Source organism: Peromyscus eremicus, chromosome 2 (assembly GCF_949786415.1).
Source record: "Peromyscus eremicus chromosome 2, PerEre_H2_v1, whole genome shotgun sequence".
Classification (NCBI taxonomy): Eukaryota; Metazoa; Chordata; class Mammalia; order Rodentia; family Cricetidae; genus Peromyscus; species Peromyscus eremicus.
This window is the reverse complement of record NC_081417.1, coordinates 32,443,735-32,452,005: the sequence shown is the minus strand read 5'-3', so window position 1 is coordinate 32,452,005 and position 8,271 is coordinate 32,443,735. Positions and strand designations below refer to the sequence as shown.

At 37.8% G+C, this 8,271-nt stretch overlaps 1 pseudogene; it reads left to right on the top strand.

Annotated features, from left to right (window-relative positions):
- The first annotated feature begins 2,110 nt into the window (after positions 1-2,110).
- On the top strand, positions 2,111-3,610 carry LOC131904490 (bifunctional phosphoribosylaminoimidazole carboxylase/phosphoribosylaminoimidazole succinocarboxamide synthetase-like; annotated as a pseudogene).
- Positions 3,611-8,271: the final 4,661 nt, after the last annotated feature.

The following is an 8,271-nucleotide window of genomic DNA, read 5'->3' as shown; positions in this document are numbered from 1 at the left end:
CCATTCTATAGACTGTCATTTTGTCTTATTTACTGTATTCTTTGCCTTACAGAAGCTTCTCAGTTTCAGAAGGCTTTCTAGGCTACTTGCTACTAGCTGTGCATTCTAAGCTACTTGCTACTTTCTCCTCTATAAGGTTCAGTGTAGCTGGATTTGTTTTGAGGTCTTTGATTCACTTAGATTTGAGTTTTGTGCATGACGATAGAAATGGATCTATTTGCAATCTTTTACGTGTTGTGTTGATACCCAGTTATGTCAGCACCAGTTGTTAAAGATGCTTTGTTTTTCAGTTGTACAGTTTTGGCTTCTTTGTAAAAAATCATGTGTTCATAGGTGTGTGGATTAACATCAGGATCTTCAATTCAATTCCATTGATCCACATGCCAGTTTTCATGCCAATACCATGCTGTTTTTATTACTATAGCTCTATAGTAGAGCTTGAAGTCAGATATGGTGATACCTCCAGAAGTTGCTTTATTGTAAAAGATTGTTTTAGCTATCCTAGGGTTTTTTGCTTTTCCATATGAAATTGAATATTCTTTCAAGGTCTGTGAAGAATTGTGTTGGGATTTTGATGGAGATTGCATTGAATCTGTAGATTGCTTTTGGTAAGATTGCCATTTTTATTATGTTGGTTCTACCTATCCATGAGTGTGGTAGATCTTTCCATTTTTTGATATCTTCTTCAATTTCTTTCTTCAAGGACTATATGAGCAAGTTAAGATCGTGATGGGGAAATCTTCAGAGACAACTGAACCAAACTCATAGGAACTCACAAACTTTAGACTGACAGCAGGGGAACCTGCATGGGACCACATTAGATTCTGTGCATACAGGAGACAGTTATGTGGCTGGGTCTGTTTGAGGGGCCCCTGGCAGTGGGATCAGGATCTATCCCTGGTGCATGAGCCCATTATCTATGGTTGGACACCTTGCTCAGCTTTGATACAGTGGGGAGGGGCTTTGTCCTACCACAACTGAATGTACCAGGATTTGCTGTAACACCCTAGGAAGCTTTACCCTTTTGAAGAAGGGGATGGGGGATGGGCTGGAGGAGAAGGTGGAGAGAGGGGAGCAGGAGGAGGGATGAGAGGAGGACCTGTGGTTGATATGTAAAATGAAAAAAATTTAAATAAAAAAGAATCAAATGGACTAAGATGTGTATCACAGTTTCCTGGCTGAGTGATTGTTAGATTTGCTTCTTGTTATAAAATTTATATTTTGTTAGTAAGGAAATACAATTTTGGTGTGTGACTTCCACTTCACCTCGTCACATTTTGCTCTTGAATACGCTTGTAATACCAAGTACTTTTGGGATGTATCCATTCCATGGAGTTCATTTTGTGCAAGCTCCATATTTGTTACAACATACAAACAAACAAATCCCAAGTGGTTCCCCCTCTAAAAGGAGATTTTAGAGCAATGAGATGTAATAAAATATAAAATTGAAAATGAATATGGTCAAAAGCAAATACTCAATATTCAAAGATGCAAAATACTGCATTTTTTTTTTTACTGTCAGTGTGCTTTAAAACAGATTTCTTCAACTTAATCTTCCTATCTGCAGGATAAATTCATATTCTTTGAATGACAGCTCCCAACTCTTCTTCAAATTCTACAACTCCAGTAACCACCAGGCTCCTCTTTACTTCTTCAAGAGAAACTTCCATAGATCCCACATAGAAATAGGCTCACACAAAATACTTCATGTATTAATTAGCAACATTAATCATTTGATAATGTATATGTATAGATATACATACTTTAAAACACCATTTTGTATCTGATAAATGGACTAATTTACCTGTTAATTTGAAAAATATTTTTTAACAAAGGAGCAACAATGCTATCAGTATCTTAAGAGTTAGGTTCTGCTGATGATAGAAGCATCCTCTAATTAATGTTTTAGATTCCGGGCACAATGTTCTGTATCTTACCAATATTTTTGTATACTTAAGCAATTGCTCTAATCCATGGTTGGAAGAAATAGCAACCCATTTCTGACAAGAAAAGTAATGTTTCCATGAACTTACTGACTGATATGTGAGATTCAAATCCAGGTATTCTAGCTCTTTCCCACATGGTCTGCTCCTCCAGCTCACCCACAGTAATGGCAACAGCTGAGGTACTGAGCACCATGAGAAAACTCTAGGAGGGTAAGACAAAAGAAGTGTATGATTGTTAGATAATTCAGGAAGAGTCCTCCTGCAGTACAAGGACCAGATTGTAGCAGGAAATGGAGCTAGAAAGAACGAACTACTTGGAAGGCAAAGTTGCAATTTCCAGTAAGATCACCACCTGTATCTTTCAGCTGTTACAGGAAACCAGTATCAAAAGTGCTTTCACCGGGAAATGTGGGGAGACCACTTTGATTGCACCCCAGTGAGAAATGATTCCAATTGAATGGCTGTGCCATAGAATAGCAACTGCATCCTTTACCAAAAGGAACCCTGTTGTATAAGGGGAATAAGTTTTACCTACTGAAAGTGGAGTTACTCTTCAAGGATGATGTCAATAATGATCCACAATGGTCTGGAGAGCAATTCATTGCTACAAAATTTTGTTTTGCTGGATTTGTTATAGGCCAGACAGAAATGGACATCATGAGTCATGTTACACAGCTGTTTTTGAAATACTGGAGAAATCTTGGCTACCCCAGAACAGCGGTTGATGTAACGACTAAATTTAGTGTCGATGTAACTACCAGAGATTATTCTTGCTGATGTTATTGATAATGATTCTTGGGAACTTTGGCCATTAGGAGGTCGGAGCTATTAGAAAGATAATCTTACTGTGTTTCAAAGTAAGTCTGGAAGGACTGCAGAAGATAAAGAAGAGCTTTGAGTGGGTTGCAGATCTAGTGGAGTTGCTTCTGAAGTCAATCAGCGCAGTGTAGCTTGAGTTTTTTTTTGCCTGGCCCACGGTCAGGGCAAATCTCTCTCACCTGCCAGTCCCACAGCCTCAGACCCAACCAAGTAAACACAGAGACTTATATTGTTACAAACTGTATGGCCATGGCAGGCTTCTTGCTAGCTGTTCTTATAGCTTAAATTAATCCATTTCCATTAATCTATACCTTGCCACATGGCTCGTGGCTTACCGGCATCTTCATATGCTGTTTATCATCGTGGCGGCTGGCAGTGTCTCTCTCACTCAGTCTTCCACTTCCCAGCTTTATTCTCCTCCTTGTTCCGCCTACACTTCCTGCCTAGCCAATGGCCAATCAGTGTTTTATTTATTGACTAATTAGCAACACATTTGCCATACAGAACATCCCACAGCAACGCAGGGTTTTAGGATTGATGAGTTCAGCATCTGACCTTAGTCACTGTGAAAAAATTAGGAAGTAAGAAGACCTGTGGGCATTTTGGGATTCCATGTGAACTTTGAGTAGCATCTGCCTGTAAAAGGGCCAGATGAAACTTTAAAGATTAAAGCAGAATATGAAGAGGATGTGTTTACTTACTGTACTTGTCCTGGTGGCAGGTGGCAGGCAGAAGCAACAGTCCATTTTTCGTATGTTCACTCATCACACCAGACTGGCGTGCTCAGGGTGTGTGATTATCTCTTGGAAAGATTAGTCCAGTTTGCTGCAGACATATTTTGTTAAACAACCATTTGATGTGGGCCAAATTTCAAGCAAGCATATTGAACACATGGTTATCCTTAAAGCAAGCTGATGGGGGGAAAAAGACAGTGCAATTTGTTAGAAAGTAATTTTAACTTTTAGGAGAAAAGTTACATATTTCTAGTTTGGATAAGAAATTTCAAACAATATAATATTACATCAGAGAACACAATTCAGTTTACTAGTGAACAGATGCTTGTCTAGATTAGTGGTTTGAGAAATCACTGGTGGCTTTTAGTTAACATTTTTTTAGCTCTACATAGTGATATGTGCTTGTAACCTCAGCACTCCAAAGGCTGAGGCAACAGGATCACTTTAAATTCAAAGCCAGGCTAGACTAGGTAGTGAGACCTTGTATTGAAAAATAATCCCTACAGTTAGCAAAACTGGCATGGCATTGTTAAATTAAATCTCACCAACATTGTTAGGTAGATACATAACATTAGCAAAGAAATGTTGTATGTGGGACTGGAGCCACGTGTCCATGGTTTAAAAGCCAGTAAGGTTCTGTGCAGAGAACCCAAGTATGGATCCCAGCATCGCGTGACTCAATCAACTGTAACTCTAGTTCCAGGAGATCTGACACTTCTGGATTTCTTCTGCACCCACACTCAAATGTTATTACCCCAACACACACACACACACACACACACACACACACACACACACACACACACAAATAATTTAAAATAATAAGAAAATTAAGCCAGGCGGTGGTGGTGCATGCCTTTAATCCCAGCACTCGGGAGGCCGAGGCAGAGGCAGAGGCAGAGGCAGATGGATCTCTGTGAGTCAAGGCCAGCCTGGGCTACAGAGTGAGTTCCAGGAAAGGCACAAAGCTACACAGAAAAACTAAGTCTCTAAAAACAAACAAAAAAAAATTGAAGAAAAGAAGAAGATGAAGAAGAAGAAGAAGAAGAAAGAAGGAGAAGAAAATTAAGTATTATTCCTAACTGCTAATGATGCCTTTTTTTAATAAAGTGGTAGTTTCTGCTTGATATTAGGTAGTTCACATTTTCAAAATAAGCATACTTGTATTGTGCATGTTATAACAACAGCAACAACGACAACAAAAACCCCCCAAAAAACCAGGTTGTCAACTTTCCTTGTCACTGATCTGGACCTGCTTCTGTAATTTCAAATAAACATTGATGTGAGTATTTAAATAAATATTAACTTACAGAAGGCATTTTTGGCTTTTTAAAAAAGTAACATTATCTCAAAGTACAAGACAAAGACAATCAAGTTGCTGATTCATATTTTTTCTGTCCTTAGGAAGGTGGCACCAAGCTTTCAGAACTGTGATACCCATGATTGGTCAGATACTTTTTGGACTCAAGAGCAGAGAATTTTGAGGGATATACTGTACTTTGGCCCTAGAAAATTCAGAATATGACTTAAATTCCTAAAACCATCTGCAAAATGTTCTATGGCATGCACAGAAGGTCATCTTTGTAGGGAATAGGTTCAAATAGTCAATTAAGGTCCTGGGTAGTCTTACTGATGACACAATACTTCTATTAATACCTTTAAAGTGTTGTTTAAACACCTGCATATGAATGAATATGAAAATTCACAGGCACATATACATATTTCTAGTAAATACAATTTTGTATATGGTAAGGAGATAACACTGTGTTATGTTTTGAGTAGCTGTTTAACCTTTATTTTAACCCCAATACACTTATCATAAAGGAAGGCAGGTTTATCTAAGAGTTACATCTCTGCATGTTATTCTATAAGAAAGATTTTTCCTTAAGGATCTTGCTTTAGAAGAAAATTCTAATCACTTGTTAATTTGTGCAAAACTCTACTGAGGCAAAGGCATTGTGTGTGTGTGTGTGTGTGTGTGTGTGTGTGTGTGTGCACAGTATCATGTGGTTTATGCTTACTGTATACATGCATAATAAGGACAACCTTTGAAAAACTTGGTTCTAAATGTCAAGAGCCAAAAAGAACTCTATCATGTGTGTTATTAATATGTTTCACTATCTAAGAGAGTATTCCATCATGTAGTAGGAATGTCACATTACCATAATTTTCTTATATCAAATGCATGCATTTAGCAAGTCCATTATGGCAGTGTCTGCCCTGAAAAGAGAAAAATCCCTTATGTACTGAGGTTTATGATGTTGAACTGTCCAATTCACTTTAAAAATAGATCAATGCTTTAGGAGTAATTCTTTTGTATTTTTTACTTAGAATTTTGATGCATTTAAACAAGCTACCTAATGGCCACTGAATACCAAATAAATTAAAATAGTGTTGGATAATTTTATTTATTTGGAACAAATTAAATATAACATAAAGTGGACAAAGTTGTATTTCTGGTTAATTTTTTCTGTTAAATTATGTATTTTGAAAAAATAATGTTTATACTTTCCTTTAGCAGAATAGTTAAATGATTTTTAATACAATAATAAATCAAATGTGTTTTATGCAGTTTTTTAAGGATCTCTTTAAATGTACTTGAAAAATTGTATCTTTCCATCAAATAAAGTAAAAGTGAGAAATTTCTGTTCTACTTTAATAACTTCAATTCTAAGACTTAGCAGTCTATTAAAGATTAAATTTAATTCCTATCTGTGAACCATATAATTTGCCAATATTCAATTATTTAGAATCTTCAAATTTTGTGTATTACATTAATATCTAGTGGTATATTTATGAAAATATAGTTTCCAGTTACATAATGTATAAATACAGTTACTCTTGGTTCATCTGCCTCACACATGACACCATACATGATCTAGTTTAAGCTTTCCAGTTACTCATATTTCCTTGAAGCCTTGAATTCCGTGGTTAGAAAATGTATTATTACGCTAAGTTTGCAAAAATCATAGACACTGTAGAAACTCTCCAGCTGTCTTGCTAGGTAGCCATCTCCATTAGAACAAAGATAAAGAGTTTCCCAGAATTTCTATTGTAGGCCACCTGCTCAGATGACTGTCTGATGTGTGGCTTCAAGGTCACCAAGGAACTTGTGTTTTGTGTGCCTCTGCACAGGTTGTGACACACCTTCTCACCTCTCCACACTTCTGTCCCTGAGATTTCCTGCTTGTCACTGGCTAGCTTCAAAGGCCACTCTGTTCTGCCACTCCAAGACAGGAACCTTTAGACCCTGCCTTTCTCCTAACTGTGGCCTCATGTTTCCAAATTCCAGTGGAAACATACATTAGTGATTCCTTGTGCCTGTTTAATAAAGACTCAGTGTGCATCTTCTCTAAAATGGCTCTTCCAATCCACACAAAATGTGTCATGGTCTTTCTAAGTTACTTAGCATCACCTGTCACTCTGACTCTCTTATTCTTTCCTACTTAATAAGTAAGTCATTGACAGGTATTCCTTGATAATTGCCCACTGTTGGCAGGCTGGCAAACCCTGCAACTACCCAGAGTTATGAGTTGGCCCTCCCCAATGTCCACCCCATCTGTGATCTGCTGGAGCATGTGAAGGAACTGGTCCTGCAGATCCAAAGCCACAGGATCTCCACAACACAAGGCAACAGCAGGATAACCAAGAGGAGTCCCAGTGAGGGCCCAGCATCAATAGAGTAGTGGAAGCCAGGGGCCTTGAACCAGACCAATAACTCCTTGCAATGAACACTTGTGGGTAAAGATGTGATTACTATGTCACACTACAGCTTCCATGAGGAGAATTTTTCCCCTTTTTTCTCTTAAACTTTATTGATGTGTGTGTGTGTGTGTGTGTGTGTGTGTGTGTGTGTGTGTGTGTGTGTGTGTTGGGGGGAGGAGGGCAGCTGCAAGGGCAGCAAGCAGATAACTACGGACGGGAAGTGGATGGGATCAAGATGCGTGATGTGAAAGACACAAAGAATAAAATAAAAAGAAAGTTAAAAAGAAAAAAGAAAATGGTTCATCATTGGGTTTTCCCACTACTCAGCTTGCCCCAGAAGATATTGCTGAGTCCCCGGACAAGCTGCAGTAGACCCTCGCTTTCTCTCTCGGCTTGTTCCATGCTCCCACGCCATCCCTCACACCATCTGATGTTGTGTCCCTATTCACTGCTAAAACACTCCAAAGCTCTTGATTCTCTATTCAATGCAACAAAATGACTTTGTTTGGGAAGGGAAACAAAAAAGCAAAAAGCATAATGGGGGTGGTGAGTTTGAACAAAGCATGTATTGCACGTGTATGAAAATGTAGTTATGAGACCCATTATTCTGTATGCTAATTAAAATGACTTGTTATTTAAGGTCACTCAACGTAAACCCCATTTTCCTTCTGTTACCACTATTTTTTCTTAAACAACTGATTCCCTTTACTGAATTAGTTACAAAGCCGTACCTCTGTCTCACTTGCAACATTGCACATAGAAGAATTTCCTCTTCCACTAACTTACATGTCATCTTTATCTAAACTGTCCTGGCAGTTATTCTCTGATTCATTGAAGAGGTTACTTTGTGTAACCTTTTGATAATCTGTTATCATGTGAAATTACACATGATGAATGTATTGCTATTTACTTTTCATATTTTACTTCCCCAACTAGATTATGATTTCTTGAAGATAGATTATGTACCACCATTTTTGACCTTTTTATTGTATCATACTTCCAATCCTGAGTAAGTCTAAGTATTTAATGTGAGTTCCAAAAACATTGCTCAATGTTATAGACTAAAA